At 41.6% G+C, this 20,355-nt stretch overlaps 1 long non-coding RNA gene across 4 annotated transcripts in view; it reads right to left on the reverse strand.

Annotated features, from left to right (window-relative positions):
* Nucleotides 1–19,206, reverse strand: part of LOC110193300 (uncharacterized) — a 100,553-nt gene extending 81,347 nt beyond the window's left edge. For 3 of the 4 annotated variants that reach the window (XR_013486319.1, XR_013486318.1, XR_013486320.1), the window contains exon 1: nucleotides 19,110–19,206. This is a non-coding gene — a long non-coding RNA (uncharacterized LOC110193300). The other variant, XR_013486321.1, reaches the window with a different exon arrangement.
* Nucleotides 19,207–20,355: the final 1,149 nt, after the last annotated feature.

A 20,355-nucleotide genomic window follows, 5' to 3' on the forward strand; every position in this document is an offset into this window, starting at 1 on the left:
GTTAAGTGTCCCAATTCTAAATCCCACACTTTCCCCACTAATACCAAACATACCCAGATAACTAGGATAGGGTTAAATGTAAGGTGTAATGTGCCATTAAAATTTAAATGACACAGAAAATACATTGCAATTGAAGTTTAGAGGCAGGAGAAATTAATTTTCATGGAGGAAATTAATTTAATTAATATTTATTAATTTATTCTTTCAGATTTCAACAACCTGGGATTTAATACATGTGGGAACTTCCTCTACCAGGTCAGGTCACATCTCCTCCATGCCTTGACATAATGACTTTCTGGGTTGTAATGGATAAAGAAAATAAATAAGTGTATCACATGCTGTATAATGTTTCAGGAGTGACTCTTTCTGAATTTCCATAGGCTGGTCCTCCAAAGATCCACCTATAATCTTGTGTAGGGCCCGTGTTCAAAGACTTTTAAGGTCCATAGAACTTACAATGGCATTCAACAACCCAGGATTGCTTTCATGCCATGGCGAGGGATTGGAATGGGCAATGTGGTATAGTAGAAAGAACTCTGGATTTGGAATCAATGACCATGAATCAGAATTTGGGCTCTGTTACTTACTGATTATGTAATCTTGGGGAAAGGAAGGGAAGGGGAAGGGAATAATGCATTTATATAGCACTTACTATGTTCCAAGCACTTTTTACAAAAATTATCTCATTTGAGCCTTACAAAACCCTTTGCTATTGTTTCCCCAGTTTTACAGTTGAGGAAACTGAGGCAAACAGATGTTAAGTCACTTGTACATAGTCACATAGCTTGTATCTGAGGCTGGATTTGAACTCAGGTCTTTCTGACTCCAGGTACCAGTTGCCTCAGGATCCCAGTAAAGTGAAGGGTTTGGGCTCAGTGGTCCCTAAGGTCTCTTGCAATTCAGAAGCTCCGATCTCATGACTTTTGTATAGGCCTTCATTCAAGCTCTGATGGCTCTTGGGCCTGACAGCTGTTTTGAGGGCCACCTTCCCTCTGTGTGGAATGATATTGCTAAATGCTATTTAGGCTGAATAGATGATGTGGTGCTTTGTTTTTTTCAGCACGAGCAAATGCATTCAACTGTTCACCAAACACTACTGTTGGCAAAGTGAGGTGCTATAAAGGTAACTAAGCATAGTCCTAGCCCTTGGCAAGCTTTGGGAAGAAGGTAGTAGTGCTGTCTGAGCCGGGCCTTGCAGGATGGCTGAGATTCCAAGGGAAGGCCATGGATGAAGGGGGCAGTGTAGGCTGCAGGAAGCTGAGACCTTCTCCTGCTCCTCGTTGTTGCTGTTACTTTCTAAGAGTTGGCCAGGAGCCTTGGTCTCGGTGACACAGACAGCAGCTTGAGCCTTGTTGCCAAACGTACTGGGGCCTTCAGAAAAAGTGACTGTGAAGATAATCAGGGCGACATAGCAGAAAGGGCACCGATCCAAGACTCAGAAAACTTGGGCTGTAGTCTTATCTGACTGTGTCACCTTGGGCAAGTCATTTAATTGCCAGTGCCCTCAGTTCCACCATTTATAAAGTCAAGGAGTTTGACTAGATCGGGGCTTTTTTTTTTTTTGTCTAGGCAATGGGGTTCAGTGACTTGCCCAGGGTCACACAGCTAGGAAGTATTACGTGACTGAGGCTGGATTTGAACTCAGGTCCTCCTGACTCCAGGGCTGGTGTTCTATCCACCGGGCCACCTAGCTGCCCCAAGATCAGGAGTTTTTAACTTAGGAAAAACAAACTTAAAAAAACAAACAAACAACCCCCCCCCACACACACATATACATATATATGTATTACTATTTCAACATAATTGGTTCCTTTGTAGTCCTATGTATTTTTACCTCATTCATTTAAAAACATCTGAGAAGGTGTCCATAAGCTTCATCAGACTCCCCAAGGGAGTCAACAATACAGAAAAAGATTAAGAACCTCTGGGCTACATGATCTCTAAAAGTCTCTTCTAGCTCTGACATTTTGTGTCTATGTTCAAACACGTTATATTCTAAGCTCCCTTCTAGCTTTAACTGGCTTATATTCTAAGACTATTTTTGAGGGTGCCTTATAGCTAGGACATTTTGTAATTCTATGACTGGCTTATTCAGGTTAGTGGTGGACTATGGAAGTGGGGAGGGGAGAGATCACTTTTAGAGACTTGAAGAGACCCTCTCTTTGAGGACCAATCTGGCCCGGATGCTTTGGGTTAAAATCTCCAGGCTAAGATTTGGGTTACAGGAGAAGTTGCTCTACCTAAGACACTGAGTGAGGAATGACCTTACTGAAACCAGTGTAAAGAGAACATGAATTTGGCATACATGAGATAATGGATTTTATTATCTGTGTTACTTTCCTTTTATTATCCATGATGTGAGGAACTGGAGGATTACCATGGAACTTTCCTAGAACATGACTCTCCCATACTCAGTGACGGTTTTTTTTTTACAAGTTCCTTCCAAAGGTCCATAAAACATCTTCTCCCATTATTTCACACATAGGTTGTTAAAAACATGGAAAGACAGTGCCTAGAAAATATGATAAGGGTCAAGATGGCAGAATTGGAAGGAACCCTCTGAAGCCCTCCTAAATTCCCCTCCAAACAACTAGAAAACCTCCTCAGAATCGATCTAGGAGCAGGGAAGCAGCTTATTAGCCTGGTAGGAAAGGTCTGTCTCATTGAGGTGGGAGGGGAGCAAGGTCCAAGAAGAGCAGCCAGCCTCACAGCAGGGGGCCTGCAGCAAGGCACCAAGCCTGGGGCAATCCACAAACAGGCCCCACCCTCCTGCAAATCTAGCTTAAAAATTAGAATTAAACAAGTGGAAACTAATGACTCCACGAGACATCAAGATACAATAAAAAAGTTTAAAAAAAAGAGAAGAAGAAAATGTGAAATTTCTCATTGGAAAAACAACTGACCTAGAAAAATAGACTTAGGAGAGATAATACAAGAATTATTGGATGACCTGAAAACCATGATTAAAAAAAAAGCCTGGACAACATCTTTCAAGAAATTATCAAAGAAAACTGCCCTGATATATTAGAACCAGAGGGCAAAATAGAAATTGAAAGAATCCACCAATCACCGCCTGAAAGAGATCCCAAAATGAAAACTCCTAGGAATATTATATAGCCAAATTCCAGAGATCACAGATCAAGGAGAAAGTATTTCAAGCAGTCAAAAAGAAACAATTCAAATATCGTGGAGCTACAGTCAGGATTACACAGGATTTGGCAGCTTCCACAGTAAAGAACTGGCAGGCTTAGAATATGATATATTGGAAGGCAGAGGAGTTAGCATTACAACCAAGAATCACCTACCCAGCAAAATTGAATATAATCATTTAGGGGAAAAAATAGATATTTAATTAGAGGACTTTCAAGCATTTCTCTTTTTTTATATACATTTATTTTTTAGTTTTTAACATTCACTTCTGTAAGCTTTTGAGTTTTAAATTTTCTCCTCCTCTATACCCTCCCCTCCCCAAGACAGCATGCAATCTGATATAGGCTCTACATATACATTCCTATTAAACATATTTTCACATTAGTCATGTTGTAAAGAAAAACTAGAACCAACAGAAGGAACCACAAGAAAGAAGAAACAAAACAAAACAGAAGAAAAAAAAAGGGCAAATAGTATGCTTTGATCTGCATTTAAACTCCATAGTTCTTTCTCTGGATGTGAATAGCATTTTCCATCATGATGCTTTTGGAGATGTCTTAGATCCTTGCATTACTGAGAAGAGCTAAGTCTATCAAAGTTAGTCATCACACAAGGTAGCTATTACTGCGTACAATGTTCTCCTCGTTCTGCTCATTTCACTTGGCATCAGTCCATACACGTCATTCCAGATTTTTCTGAAGTCTGCCTGCTCATCATTTCTTATAGCACAATAATATTCCATTACATTCATTCCATTCCATTCACAACTTGTTCAGCCATTCTCCAATTGATGGGCATCCCCTCAATTTCCAATTCTTTGCCACCAAAGCTAAATTGAAAGATTAAAGAGCTCCTATAAATATTTTTGTACATGTGAGTCTTTTTTCCCATTTTTATGATCTCTTTGGGATATAGCCCTAGAAGTGCTATTGCTGGATCGAAGGGTATGCACATTTTTGTAGCCCTTTGGGCATAGTTCCAAATTGCTCTCCAAAATGGCTGAATCAGCTCACAAGTCCACTAACAATGTATTAATGTTCCAATTTTCCCACATCTCCACCATTTATCATTTTCCTTTTTTGTCATGTTAACCAACCTGATAGGTGTGATGTGGTACCTCAAAGTTCTTTCAAGCATTTCTAATTAAAAGACCAGAGCTGAATAAAGAAATTGACCCCCCCAAACAAGACTCAAACACAAAGACAAATATAATACAAGACTTTCTTTCTACATAAAAGGATAAAAAAGAAACAAGAAAGAGAAAACATAAAATCAGTAAGGTTAAATTGTTTCTATTTCTATATGGCAAGATAATATTTGTATCTCTTAAGAACTTTATTACTAGAAGAGCAATTAGAAGGAGTATATGTAGACAGAGGGTGTGGATATAAGGTGACTTTGATGGGACGATGCTCCAAAAAACAAAATAAAAGGGTGAGAAAGAAAATGCACTGGAAGAAGGGGGGGGAATTATCCCACACAAAAGAGGCATGAAAGAGCTATTCTAATGGAGAAGAAGATGGTGGAGGGAGTGGTGAGCAAAGCTCAAACCTCACTCTCATTAAAATTGTCTTAAAGAGGATATAACATACATACTGTTGGATATAGAAAACTATCTTACCCTGTAAGTAAATAGAATGGGATGAGGATAATAGAAGGGAGAGGGGGGACTGATAAAAAGGAGAGTATATTAAGGAAGGTGGTGATCAGAAGTAAAACACTTATGAGGAGCAAAAGGGTGGGGGGTAAAAGAGAGAAGGGGTTAAAGAAGGGAAAAATAATACGAAGGAAAATACAGTTAGTTTTCATAACTATAAATGTGAATGGGATAAACTCATCCATAAAATGGAAGCTGATGGCAGAATGGATTAAAAACCAGAATCCTACATTATGTTGTTTACAGGAAACACATTTGAAGCAGAGAGACACACAGGGTAAAGGTAAGGGGATGGAGCAGAATCTATTATGCTTCAGCTGAAGCAAAGAAAGCAGGGGTAGCAATCATGATCTCAGACAAAGCTAAAGCAAAAATTAATTAAAAGAGATAAAGAAGGAAATTATATCTTGCTGAAAGGTACCATAAACAATGAAGTCATATCAATGCTAAACATATATGCACCAAATGGTATAGCATCTAAAGTTTTGAAGGAGCAGTTGAATGAGTTACAGGAGGAAATAGATAATAAAACTATGCTAGTGGGGGACCTCAGCTTTCCCCTCTCAGAACTAGATAAATCTAACAAAAAAATAAACAAGAAAGAAATTAAGGAGGTGAATAAAATCCTGGAAAAATTAGATATGATAGATCTCTGGAGAAAATTGAATGGGAATATAAAAGAATACACCTTTTTCTCAGTAGTACATGGCACCTACACAAAAATTGACCATGTATAAGAACATAAACCCCTTACAAACAAATGCAGAAAAGCAGAAATAGTAAATGCATCCTTTTTAGATCATAATGCAATAAAAATTACATTCAATAATGGACTGATTAAATTGAAAGATTAAAATTAAATTAAAAGATTAAATTAAATTAATTAGAAGATTAAAAATTAAATTATATAAAATTATGTATTATAAATTATAAATTACATTAAATGTTTAATTAAATTAATTAAGAGATTAAAATTTAATTGGAAATTAAATAATTTAATCCTAAAACAAGTGGGTCAAAGAATAAATCATAGAAACAATTGATAATTTCATTAAAGAGAATGACAACATACCAAAATTCATGGGATGTAGCCAAAGCAGTTCTTAGGGGAAAATTTATATCTCTAAATGTTTACATCAGTAAAATGGAGAAAAGGCAGATCAATGAATTGAGCATGCAACTAAAAAAAAAAACTAGAAAAAGAACAAATTAAAATCCCCAATTAAACACCAAATTGGAAATCCTGAAAATCAAAGGAGAGATTGATAAAACTGAAAGTAAGAAAACCATTGAACTAATAAATAAAACTAGAAGCTGGTTTTATGATAAAACCAATAAAATAGACAAAACCCCCCAATAAAATAGACAAAAAAGCCCAATAAAATAACCATTGGTTAATTTGGTTTAAAAAAAGAAAGAAGAAAACCAAATCACTAGTTTAAAAAATGAAAGGGGTGAATTTACCACCAATGAAGAGGAAATTAAAACAATAGTAAGGAGCTATTTTGCCCAATTATATGCCAATAAATTTGACCAAAAATCAATGAATATCAGCAAAAATATTAATTACCTAGATTAGCAGAAGAAATAAAATACTTAAATAATCCAATCTTAGAAAAATAAACTAAACAGGCCATCAGTGAACTGCCTACAAAATCATCCCCAGGACCAGATGGATTCACAAACTAATTCTACCAAACATTTAAAGAACAGCTAATCCCAATACTATATAAACTATTTGGAAAAATAGGCCAAGAAAGAGTCCTATCAAATTGCTTTTCTGACACAAATATGGATGACATCCAAACCAGGAAGAGCCAAAACAGAGAAAGAAATTAAAAACCAATTTCCCTAAGGAATACTGATGCAAAAATATTGTGCTAAAAATGTTAGCTATAGCAATAAGAGAAGAAAAACAAATTAAAGGAATTAGAATAGGCAATAAGGAAACAACTATCACTGTTTGCAGATGATATGATGTTATACTTAGAAAATCCTAGAGAATCAACTAAAAAACTATTTTAAATTATTAACAACTTTAGCAAAATTACAGAATACAAAATAAACCTACATAAATCATCAGCATTTCTACATATTACCAACAAAGGACAACAGCAAAAGATAGAAGGAGAAATTTCATTTAAAAATAATTGAAGACAATGTAAAATACTTGGGAGTCTACCTGCCAAGACAAACCCAGGAACTATATGAACATAATTATAAAACACTTTTCACACAAATAAAGTCAGATCTTAACAACTGGAAAAATATTCATTGCTCATGGGTGGGCCAAGCCAATATAATACAAATGACAATTCTACCTAAATTAATCTATTCTTTCAGTGCCATACCAATCAAACTACCAAAAATTATTTTCTAGATCTAGAAAAATAATAACATAATTCATCTGGAAGAACAAAAGCTCAAGAATATCAAGGGAATCAGTAAAAAAAAAAATGGGAAAGAAGGTGGTTTAGCCATACCAGAACTCAAACTATGTTATAACATGGTAATTATCAAAACAATCTGGTACTGTCTAAGAAACAGAGTAATGGATCAGTGGAACAGATAAGGTACAAATTACATTACAATAAGTGATCATAGTAATTTAGTATATGATGAACCCAAAGATCCAAGTTTTTGGAACAAAAACTCAGTATTTGACAAGAACTGCTGGGAAAACTGGAAAACAGTATGGCAGAAACTCGGTATAGAACAACATCTCACATCATATACTAAGATAAGGTCAAAACGGGTACATGATTTAAATATAAAAGGTGATACCACAAGCAAATTAAAGAGAGTGTGGAATAATTTATTTGTCAAATTTATGGTTAAGGGAGGAATTTAGGACCAAAGAAAATATAGAGAACATTACAAAATGTAAAATAGATAATTTTGATTATATAAAATTAAAAAGTTTTTGCACAAACAAATCCAATGCATCCAGAATTATAAGGAAAACAAAACTGGGAAAAGATTTTTGCCACATCTATCTCTGATAAAGGCCTCATTTCTCAAATCTATAGAGAACTGAGTCAAATTTATAAAAATAGAAGTCCTCAATTGAGAAATGGTGGAAAGCTATGAATAGGCAGTTTTCAGACAAAGAAATCAAAGCTATCTATGGTCATATTTAAAAAAATGCTCTTAAGCACTATTGATCAGAGAAAGGCAAATTAAAACAACTCTGAGGTACCACATAGCTGTCAGAGTGGCTAATATAACAAAAAAGAAAAATATTGCGCATTGGAAGGGATATGGGAAAAATGTGACAGTAATGCACTGTTGGTGGAGTTGTGAATTGATCTAAACATTTTGGAGAGCAATTTGGAATTCTGTCCAAAGGGTTATAAAACTGTGCATACCCTTTGATCTAGCAATACACTGCTAGCACTATTTCCCAAAGACATCCAAAAAAAGAGAAAAGGACCTATTTGTACAAAAATATTTATAGCAGCTTTTTCTTGTGGTCTCTAAGAATTGGAAAGCAAAGGGATGCCCATCAACTAGGGAATGGCTAAACAATCAGTGGTATATGATCATAATGGAATATTACTGTGCCACAAGAAATGACAAGCAGGATGATTTCAGAAAAACCTGGAAAGATTTACAAGAACTGATGCACAGTGAAGTGAACAGAACAGGAGAACATTGTACACAGTTACAGCAATATTGTTTAATGAAGAACTGTGAATGACTTAGCTGTTCTCAGCAATAGAATGATCCAAGACAATCCCATAGGACTAGTGATGAAGCATACTATCTGCCTCCAGAGATACAACTGATACAGACTGAAGCATGCTATTTTTCACTTTCCTTTTTTCCCCTTTTATTCTAGTTTTCTTGTATAATATGACTAATATGGAAAAGTTTTACATAATTGCATATGTATAACCTATATCTGATTGTTTACTGTCTTAGGGAGGGAGGATTGGAGGGAGAAATGGAGAGAGGGACAGAATTTGGAACTCTAAACTTTAAATAAAAGTTAAAAAAAAATATAAGAAGGAAATTTCCTTGTCCTTCTGCCAAGCACTCTTAACTATTATCTCATTTCTTCTTCAGTACAATCTTGGAAGGTAGGTACTATTATTATCCCCATTTTACAACTAAGAAAACTGAGGCAGGTTAAATTACTTGCCAAGGGTCATGCTGGTTAATAGGTGTCTGAGGTCAGATTTGAACTTGGGGTCTGTCCAGATTCCAAACCCATTGCTCTGTCCACAGTACCATTTAGCCATCTGTCACACAACTGCCAAATTGTTATTCTTTTTAAAGATTATTTAATTTTTAATTTATGAAATAAAATAAGCATTTCCATAACATAGTATAATAAAGATGCTTGCGCATGAAACTGCAAATCTATTATGTGCAACTTGCTATTCCTTTTAAATATATACTAAAGTTATCATGTAAATTTCTTTTTTTTTTCTCCTCCCTCCAAGATGGCTACTATTTATCCAAACTGATATCCTCATAGCCCAAGTCTGACCACGCTCCTGCTCTGCTCAAAAAGCTTTGGTAGCTTACTAATGATTTGAGAATAAGACATAAACTCCTCCAGCTGCCACTTAAGTGGTAAGAAGTGAGGTGCACCAGCAATGGAATTCCACTAAATATTCTAGGTAGCTATTACTGCTCAATTTTTCCTTTTGTCTCTGAAGGCATTTGATTACATTGGGTATTGCAGGCTCCCCACAAGCAGGGATCTCTTCTTTCCAGGCATATTTTACACTCTCCCTCTCTTTACATGCACTTTGTAGGTACTCTTTATATTCACTTTATATGGATTCACTAACAATAATCACCTCCGGAATCCCACCGGCCCCCTCCCAGCTGTAATTAGCATGGGGAGAATGCCCCAGGGTGCTGACATTGGTGTGAGGGAAGGGGGTGGGGGGTGGGGGACATGCTTCCTCCCTTCCCCAGAGCCTGTTGGTTGTCTACACAGGACTATTGCTATGATGATCCTCTCATTTAGTAGACTTTCCTTACCAGTGTTGAAGGCTGGAACTACTCCTTTCCTGACATAACTCCTTTCCCTGAGGCTGCCTCAATGTCGCTGCTACTCTCTTCTCTCATTCCCCAACTGTTTTTGTTCCAAGTGAAAGTATTCCTAGTTATAGTTTGACATTCCTCCCTCATTAAGCTCTAACCAGCCTCCATGCATTTGAAAGAGGTGCCACATCTTCTCCTGTCGACATTCATGCCTCTCTTCCTTTAAGATTCAGATCAGAGGCCACCACGATACTTTCCTAATTCCCCATTATACATTTCCCCATCAACTCCTCATTCCCCTCAAACCAAAAGTGATTCTTCTATCCCAGAATCTTACATGGCTCTTGATATAACTGACTCTTATTTCCTCAATTACATTCTCATTGGTATTATATAGTATTTAGGGTCATAAGAGAGACAGCATTAATAGAAAGAATCTGTACAGTCATGAAGACCTGAATTCAAGTCCTGTCTCTGACACAGGTTGGCTATATGACCATAGAGAGCAAGTCACACACCTTCTCACTTACCCTGTTTTAAGCAACACTCTAAGAAGCTAACAGAAAGTGTTTACCTGCATTGGTAGAGAGTGTTTCTCTAGTAAAATCAAAGTTCTACTCTCTATTCTTATCTTAGTATCACAAAATTTAGAGGTAAAAGTTAGCCCTCTCATTTTACAGATGAGGAAACTGAGGCAAACAGTGGTTAAGCGACTTGTCCAGGGTCACATAGCTAGGAAGTATCTGAGGCTGGATTTGAACTCACATCTTCCTGACTCCAGGCTCAGCACTCTACCCTAATCTGACAACATGGGCTTAGACAATGTTTGGGGTTGGGAAGAAGAATCCTAGACTCAGAGGTAAAAGGGACTTCAGAGGACCTCTGCCGCCTTTAGAACATCACCCAATTCAGCTTTCCCTTGAACACCTCCAGAGATGGGGCATCCACTTACTTACAAGGCCATTATTTTGGACAGTTCCAATGATTAGTAATTGTTTCCTTTTATGAAGATGAAGTCTGTGCAACTTCCATATTCTGAGGCCAAGAAAAACAAATCTAATCCCTCTTTCATATGACAGTCCTTCAAATAATTAAAGCCAGCTTTCTTGCCTCAGCCACCCTTCCCTAAATCTCTTCTCCAGGTTAAGCAGTTCTGGTTCCCTCAATCTAGCCTACTATGGCTTCTTTTCCAGTCCCCTCACTATCCTGAACATTCTCTTCTGTTACAGCTTCAGTTTCCCAGCACCCTTTGTATAATGTGGTACACCATACTGAAGGCAGTGCTCCACGTGGGTTCTGACCAGAGCAAAGCAGGACTCTTCCTTCCTCATTCTGATAGAAGACTTCCATTAAATTTCGTTAGCTTTTGTTGCCTCATGTTGATCATGCCCTCCCCTAAAATCTTCTGGCCATTTTCATAGGAAAAATGGCCTTCTCTGTTCTATATTTGTGCAACTTTTTTCTGGGATCCAAGAAGGTAGGACACTCTTTTTCTTTGGCTCCTACCCTTTTCACTGGATGAAAACTTCTGGATCATCCCTCCTGTCCAGCACTCTCCCTGTTCCTTCTTTTATTTTTTTCTCTGCTCTTTACTCTCCTTCAACTTCACCTCTACTCTCCCCCACCATCCCCACCCCTTCTCCCATTTCTTTCCTCCTCCCCTCACCTACCAGTTGAGGTCAGTGAAGGGGAACCAGCTCTTTTCTCCCCTCCCCTCAAGCTCTGGGAGGAGTGTGTGTGTGTGTGTGTGTGTGTGTGTGAGAGAGAGAGAGAGAGAGAGAGAGAGAGAGAGAGAGAGAGAGCGAGCGAGAGCGAGAGAGAGAGAGAGAGAGAGAGAGAGAGCACCTTTCAGGTCTGGTGCACTCACACTGGCACATTAAAGGTGTCCAAATGCTCCACTGCTCTTGGAAATCCTCCAGTGCCTAACCTGAGCTTCTTTGGCTATGAAGCCCACTCCTAGACATTCTATGCTCAGCATTCTAGGAGCAAACACTGGGGTGAGGGGAGAGCTGTAGAACAAACAGGGAAAATTCCCAGGATGCCTAGCCACTGGAGCTGTTTCCAGGAACAACTAGTCATGGTGTTGACCTTGACAGCTACTCTACTTAGACTCCTGAGGCTATGCAACAAAAGGGTCTTCACTGCTTCTTGTGACCTATGGCATCTTGGGCAAAGACACATGACCTCTATAGTATAGAAATAATAATAACAACAATAATAGAATAACCTATATCAAATTGTTTGCCTTCTCAATGAGGGGGGCAGGGAGGGAGAGAATTTGGCACTCAAAATTTTGAAAATGAATGTTTTTACATGTACAATGATTGTTTTTACATGTAATTGGGGAAAAATAGAATCCAAAATAAATAATTAAAAATAATAGCTGGCATTTATATAGTGCTTTAAGGTACGCAAAACACTTGACCAATATTATTTCATTTTATCCTCATGAAAACTCTGAGAGGTATATTATCCAAATTTTGCAGATCAGAAAATTGAGGCACATTAAGGTTAAGTGACTTTTCCAGGGTCATACAGCTAGTATGTGTCTGAGACTGGGTTTAAACTCCTGTCTTCTGACTCAAGGGCCAGCACTTTCGGCAGTGAGCCAGCTAGAACTTTGTTCTACAGAATCCCATTTTCTGGACAAACTGTCATTTAGATTTCGATTGATGACCTCCTGTGAGGAGGAACTTACAACTACCACAGGTGTAGATTATTCTGTCTGGAGGATTTTGCTTACATCCTCCTTTCATCCCTCCCAAAATTAACTTGTATTTATTTTGCATATATCCTGTAAAAGTCTATTTATGTACACATTGTTTGTCCCAATAGAATGTAAGCTTCTCGAAGGCAAGGACTGTTTAATTTTTGTCTTTTTTTTATCCCTAGGACCTAGCATGATGCATGGAACATGGGAAGAATTTAATGTATGTTAAAATGAATTTAATTTTTCAGGATAAATCTCCCCAGGTTCTTCAGTTGATTCTTGTAGGACAAGATCTCCAATTCTCTCATGTTTACACTAAAGACTGATGAGGCTAGGGTGGCTTTTGGGAGCTGCTTGATGAAGGAACATGGAGACCTTACTTGGAGGCTCCAGAAAAACCTACTGTTTTTTCACTGAAGAGTTGTAAGTGACAGCATTGCAACCCTGAACCAAGGCAGCAGCTGCCCCCCAAATTAATCCCAGTCCTCCAGGAGTCCTTGGGGCCTTTTGTGTAAGCTCCCCAACCATCCAAAGTCATAAATACTTCAGGCTAACAAAGTGATGGAGTCGAGTTTATTTAATGAGAACCCTTCCAACCAAATAGTCTAGAGCATGGGGCCCGGATTAGAAAATGAAGGAAGATGGGGTTGGCTGGCTGCCACCAAGGCATATTTCAGCCTGAGAGAGAGAAAATGGTATGTTTGGAGAGGCAAGATGAATTACTTAAAAATAGTCTGCAGACCTCTGATCAAGTCATAGGGTGTGTGTGTGTGTTTTATGAAAAGAGAAAACGCAGCCCCCAGGATAAATCTTTTTTTTTTTTAAGAAAAAAATTTTATATGTTCAGATGACTCATGGCATAGCAGATCCATTAAAGCATCAAGTATAGGAGTTTCATGAACTTCTTAAAATACATTGAAAGGAGTAAGGGAGAGAGGAGAAAGTACAATCATTTGGCAAATCTTTAGCTAGTTCCTTCATAGCAGTCCACTTACTAGCTGTGTGAGACTTTGAACCAGTCACTCACTTTACTTCCCGAAGCTAGTTCCACATCTGTAAAATGGGAACATTATCATCAGCACTACTTAACTCGGGGGTTGGGAATGGAGAAAACAATTTCTAAACTTTGAGGTTCTATAAGATTTAAATTTATGAGGTTCTCATAAATGTTAAAGTTAGAAAGGTTCATATTCATAGAATGTGATGAACTATTATTGCTCTCTAGGGCTGTGGTTGGCTTACACAGATCTCGGGAAGGGTACTCACCTTGGGCCTGCAGTCCTTGCCTTCTGGGAGTTTTTTCTTTTGTGGGGGGAGGGAAACAGGATGCAAATGGATAAGTATATACAAGCTAATTTGAGGAGGAGAGGAGCATTAAGGGGATCAGGAAAGGCTTGGGGTAAGAGATGATTCACAAGCTGAGTCTCGAAAGAAGCCCGATGTTCTAAGAGCAAAGGTGAGAAGGGCAGGCATTCCAGGCACGGCAGACAGGCACTGCCAAGTCAAGGTGACAGCAAAAAGAAATGCCATGACCAGAGATTACTAAGTAGGCCAGTTCTGGCCAGAAGGTAGACTATGTGAAGGTGAGGAAAGAGAAATAAGCCTGGAGAGGGGGAGGACTTTAAATGTCAAGCCAGGAGTTTCTATTCGAGCCTAGAGGCAATCGGAAGCTGTTGAGGTTTTCATAGCAGGGCAACAAGATAGTCAGATGTTCCTTAGGAAGGTTATTTTGGCTGCAGTGTGGAGGAGAGATTGAAGAGAGGAAGATTAGGAGCTGGAAGTCCACACTGGAGCCTGTTACAGTTGTTTGAACATGAGGTGATAAGGGCCACAGACCAGAACTACTCCAGGGACCCTGTGGAGAAGAGAAGGGAATGCATGCTAGGGATGTTGTACAGTCTGTGGAATCAAGACTTTCCTGGACACTGAACATCCTACAAAGACTTGTTGAATGAGGTAATGGGATTCTAATGCAACCTTCTGGTCCAGAGTGCTTCCCAACCCTGGGGCTTGGTATTCTCCAGTGATATCAAACTCAATTAGAAACGTATGTCTTTGGGCTGCATATTGACTTAGAAAATCACAAATTAACATTATCTTTGTTGTACTGTATTCTTATTTCGTTAAACATTTCCCAGTTACATTTTAATCTGGTTCCGGCTACAAGCTTTTATACTATCCTCCCATCCCCCATTCCCCATCCTTGGCCGGTGAGAGTGATAGGTGTCGTCCCCCCCCCCCTTTCCATTCCTTCTTGTCTCAAGTAGAGGTGCTAGTAGTAAGGGGTTGGGGAGGGTAAACTGATCTATTAGAATTCATCTACCACAAATTCCCTCATGACAGAAGAATTCACAGAATAGATTTACAGAATAAATACTTATTGAATGAATGAATCACAGAAAGGATGAGCAATGAATACTGAACAAGAAGGACTTGCTGTCCAAATATTGCAGTGAGTAGGGATTTGTGTATTATCCATCAGCACAAGAGTAACGATAATAATGGCATTTATATAGTGTTTTAAGGTTTGCAAAACACTTTACAAAATATCTGTTTATCCTGACAACAACCCTGGAAGTAGGCACTGTTATCCCCATCTTAAAGATGAGAAAACTGACTTGCCCAGGACCACACAGCTTGTAAGCATCTCATACCTTTCTGGCTCTAAGCCCCCAAATTCCAGCCACTGCAGGACCTAGCTGCATCATCTTTAAAATAGTCTACATCCTCTGAAGTGGAGTGGGAGTCAAAAGAAGTCATGAAAGAATTGTATAACCAAGAGAAAAGATGTCGCATGGCAAGATTGAGAAATAGCAGATGAACAGCCAGGGTGCTCCACTGATACCCTCTCCCTGCTCAAATGATCCCATTCCATCCAATTTCCTCCAAGTTTGCCCTCTCTCATTCCCATTCTATCCCTTTTCTTCAACTTTTCCAGTCTAGCAGCTCCTTCTCTACTGACTACAAACATGCCCATGTCTTTCCATCTTTAAAAAGCCCTCACTCAATCCTTCCATCTGAGATATCATCCTTTACCTCTGCTGCCCTTTGTAGCTAAATTCCTAGAAAAGGCCATCCACAATAGGTGCCTCCACTTTCTTTTCTCGAACTCTCTTCTTAACCCCTTATGATCTGGCTTCTGATCTCAATATTCCATAGAAATTGTTCCCTCCAAATTTACCATTGGCCTCTTATCTGTAAAATACAACGGCCTTTTCTCCAGCCTCATTCTCCTTGCCCTTCTGGTAGCCTTTGACATTGCTGATCACCATCTCTTCCTTGATACTCTCTTCTCCTTAGGTTTTTTGGGGTACCACAGTCTTCTGGTTCTCCTCCTACCTGACTGCTGGATCCCCAGCCAGATCATGCCCTCTACCTACAGGTGTCCCTGTCAGGGTTCACTCCTGAGCCCTTTTCTCTTCTCTTTCTATACTACTTCCCTTGGTTATCTCATTAGCTCCCATTGATTTAATAACCATCGCTATGCTGATAATTCTCAAAATCACCTTTCCTGCCCCCTAACCTCTGCAGACCTTCAGGCTTGCATTCCTAACCTTTCCAAAATCTTGAATTGCATATCCAGTAGACACCTTAAATCCAACATATCTAAAACTGATCTCATTCTTTCCCTCTAAATTCTCCCTCAACCTCCTACTTTCCGAGTTACTGTAGGGGGTAACAACTCCTTCCAGTTTCTCAGGCTCATGACTGAGAAGTCATCCTGGATTTCTCATTATCTCACTCTCCCCTCCCCCCCCATATCCAAGCAATTGCCAAGATCTTTGCAACATCCCTTCAACATGCCCCACTCTAGCACAGACCCTCATCACCTCATACCTCAATTCCTGGAATAACCTGTTGATGAGTCTGACTCAAGAGAGCCTCACTCCTCTATTCAGCCACTAAAGTCACTTTCCTAAAGCACAGGTTCAACCATGTCACTCCCTTTCTCACTAACTCCATTGGCTTCCTATGGCCTCCAGGAGCAAATACAAAATGATCTGTTTGGCATTCAAAGCCCTTCATAACTTAGCCCCCTCCTACCTTTCCAGTCTTCTTACACTTTACTCCTCAATACATGCACTTAGATCCAAGACCCTGGCCTATGGGCCGCTCCATGGACAAGACAATCCATCTCTTTTAACTTTGAGTATGTTTTCTGGCTGTCCCCATGCCTGGAACATTCTCCTCCCTCCATTCTGACTACTGACCAATTTGGCTTCTTATAAGTCCCAACTAAAATTTCACCTACGGCAAGTCTTCCCCAACCCTTCTAAACTCTAGTGCCTTCTATTTCCTACTTTTTTATATCACATATATATATGTGTATATATGTACATATACATACGTATATATGAATATGTATATATGTATAGTCTTCTCCATTAAATTGTATGGGTAGAGACTGTCTTTTGTCTCCTTTTGTATCCCCAGCACAGGCTGGCACATAGTAGGTGCTTAATATTTATTGACTATAAGGACTAAATGAGGAAACTGAGGCCTAGAGAAGCTAATATGTCCAAGGTCCATACCCTACTTTTGCTACTAATTTCAATGAAGTTAATTTTTAATGAAGTTAAATTAATAGCTCAAATAGCAATAATAATACTTTGCATCTCTATATTGCCTCACACTTTACAAAGTCCTTGCACATACTATCTAGTTTCTAGTCCCAGGTCCACTAACAAATTACCTGAGGCAGTCACTTCAGTCAGTGTTACCTAATCTGTGACTTGAGCAGGGTTAGACTTCACCTTCTGTTCCAAAAGGTTTAAAAATGCTGAGTCCATGGCTCATTTGACCGAGAAAGGCTTGTCATAGCTTTGCCAGAAATTTTTTTAAAATCTGCAATCAAATGACATTTTTCAGCATCTCGGCTTTCACTGGCTTGCCTGTTGTTCCCTTAAGCCAACATTCCACCTCTTGCTTCACTGCTTTTAAGCAGGCTCTCCCCCAAGTTGGAATGCCTTCCCTTCTCACCACTAGCTTCTTGGAAAGTCCAGCTTAAAGGCCTTCAAGAGGCTTATCAGGTTATTTATCAGTGCTGACCCCATCCCCAATAGTATGTTTCCTTGTGAGCTTATTATCTTCCTTCAGTAGGTTCTAAACTGGTGGAGGGGTGGAACCGTCTTTTATCTTTCAATCCCTAAAATTTAGCTCAGTGGTTAGTACACAGTTGGCGACAAGTAAATGCTTGTCGATTGATTTCCCTCTCTTATCTTTGGGCAGGGTGGGTGATATAAGGTGAGTAATACCTTAAGTGGAAAGTCCCCGTGCTCTCCACTGACAGCTCATGCTAGTCCTTTGTCACCTAAGGTGACCTTGATAACGAGATCTGAAGGCAGGGAAGGAATGTTAACTGTACAGTTGTTTTCTCCTTGTCGTCGGGGTGGTGGTTTGGTGGGACAAGGGCAAGGAAAATATGACTATTATACTTAACTAAGGTAACTGACTCAATAATGCTCTAAGACTGTTTTCTAAAGGGAAATTGCAGTTTTGCCGGGTATGTTTAAAGGCAGTTTTGTATGGAAGGGACAGAAGGAAAAGGAAAATGTTAGGTAACTTGTTATCATGCCCTGGGTTTGGCATCCAGGTTCAACTAGCTTGTGCAAGCTGTTCATTTTCCTGGGCTGTTTGTAAAATAAGGGGGGCTGGACCAGATTGTCTCAAAGGTTTACAGCTCAAAATCTTATGATCCCACTCGTGGTGGCTAGGGGCAGAACATGAAAAGATCGCTGTGGACGCACTCCGGAGGTCACTGTGCAAGGAGATGGGAGGAGGGAAAGCCTCACTGACCCGGTGCTCACGGACCCTGGGGAGAAGGGCTGTGGGAGCAAGTGGTGGGGGGGGGGGAGGAAGAGACATGAACAAAGTGGCAGCCACGTGGGGCTCTTCCGCTTGCTAGGGCTCGGGCTTCTTTTGTTTCCAAGCCGCCCTCCTCCAGGAAGCTCCCAGAGTCGCCGTGAAGAAGGCACTCCAGGAGCTCCGTGAAGCTATTTCCGTGCCATCCCGGCTGCGGGGCGTGGGGGCGCCCAGAGGAGGAGGCGGGGAGGATTGCAGAGGCTCGGTCTGTTTTCACGTCCCCCAACGGAAGGTGCTATTTGTGGAGCCGAGCACACCCCGGAGGGAGCCAGCCTGGAAGGGGAGGAGGAAAGGGGGGGGGAGAATCACATCCACATCCATTCTCATCTGCACAGGACTTCCCCGGAACTGCCGCGTGGGGGTAGCTATATTAATTCAATCATTCATCGCGCTCTCTCTCTCTCTCTCTCCCTCCCCCCCAGCAGCGCTAGCTGCAGCCAGACCGGTTTGGGCGCTCGAAGCGCAGCGGGTGTCTCTCCATTGCCTCCTCCCCTGCCCTCCAGCTCACCGCGAGCACGGCAGCCGCAGCGCGCGCGGGGCTCCCCGGGGCCCGTTCCTGGGCTGCTGCGTGTCGCAGCATTGTCAAGGGCAAGGGCTAGGCTTCCCCACAACGCCGCAGTCATCAAGCCGAGGCCCGCGGAGGCCGCGCGCACTCCCTGGCACGCGCTCCCTTTCTTTCCTCTACCCCAGGACCCCGAGAACGCAGCTCACGCGCTTCCCTGCCCCCACCTTTCTCCTCCTCCGCAGCCCATTGTACTCCTCGAGCTGAGACGGTGAATCGCTGTGGAGTGAATGGAAGAAGCACAAACCAATGAGCGCTGGCGTCGTCTAAGCTCCGCCCTACAAATCCCGCCCCTTCCCCTTCTCTCCCCCTCACCCCCAACCCTAGCCCAACTCCGGTTCTCCTGGCCTCTAACGTCACGGCAACTTTTAATCTCCTCTTTCCCGGCCCGCGGGTTTGGCTGTAAGAGACTGAGAGAGAGAGGGAGAGACAGAGAGAGCGCGCCCGAGAGAGGGAGCTCCCTCTTCTCGTTCCTTCTCTCTTTTCCACTTTCTTTCTTTCCAAGCGCGCAGTCCTTCCTTCCCTCCCTCGGCGTGTTGGAGGAGTGTGTGCGGGGAGCGCGAGCTCCCTTGCCCGGCTCGTCACCTGCGTCCGTGCGCGCGTCGCCTGGGTGTCTTGAAGCTGTCCCTTCCCTTCCAGACCCCTCCTTCTCCCCCCGCCCCGTCCTGCTGCTGCTGCTGCTGCTGCTGCACCTCCCCTCCCCGCTCTGCTCGCCAGCAAGCCGGGTGGTGGGCCGAGGAGCTGGAATCGTAGCACCTCATTGCACAACCCGGCTTCCCAACTGTTTACATATAATCGGACTGTGTGTATACAGCGTGAGTCACCCGCTGGAGGAGGAGGAGGAGGAGGAGGTGGAGGAAGAGAAGAAGGAGGGCACAGCCTGAGATCGGCGCACCGCACACACACTCGCTCACACTCAGTCACTCTCCCTCACCCAGCACGGAGCCTGAAGAGCGCTTAGGGGAGAAGCGCCGCCAAAAGTTGCCAAGGTGCCTTTGGCCGGAGACTTGGGCTTCGCAGTTCTGGGTTACTCGATTGGCATCTACTGCTGCTTCGGAAGCTTCGCTCCGAGTCCCAGGCCAGCGACTCCTCGGACCCCGAGCGCAGGGCGCGCTCTGCGAAGACCTTCCTCCGCCTGGATTGTTTCTGCAGCTGCGGCGGCGGCGGCGGAATCCATCCCAGCCAGCCAGCAGCGGCCACCACAAGCCAGGACTCTCGGGAGACCCCAGTCCTGAGCCGCCCCCTCGGGGTGCGGGAGAAGGCGGAGCTGGCCACCGGGCCGCCCGGTGGCTCCCCAGCCAGCCCCGGCCCCGGCTGCAACGTGGGCGCCCTAGAGCGGTTCTGGCTAGCTTTGCCCCCCGTGGGGGGTGAAAGCCAGAAGACCTCGAGAGACACTCCGGGTTCGGCTGCAGC

The sequence above is a fragment of the Phascolarctos cinereus genome, unplaced genomic scaffold (assembly GCF_003287225.1).
Source record: "Phascolarctos cinereus isolate Bilbo 61053 unplaced genomic scaffold, phaCin_HiC Scaffold_4;HRSCAF=312, whole genome shotgun sequence".
Classification (NCBI taxonomy): domain Eukaryota; kingdom Metazoa; phylum Chordata; class Mammalia; order Diprotodontia; family Phascolarctidae; genus Phascolarctos; species Phascolarctos cinereus.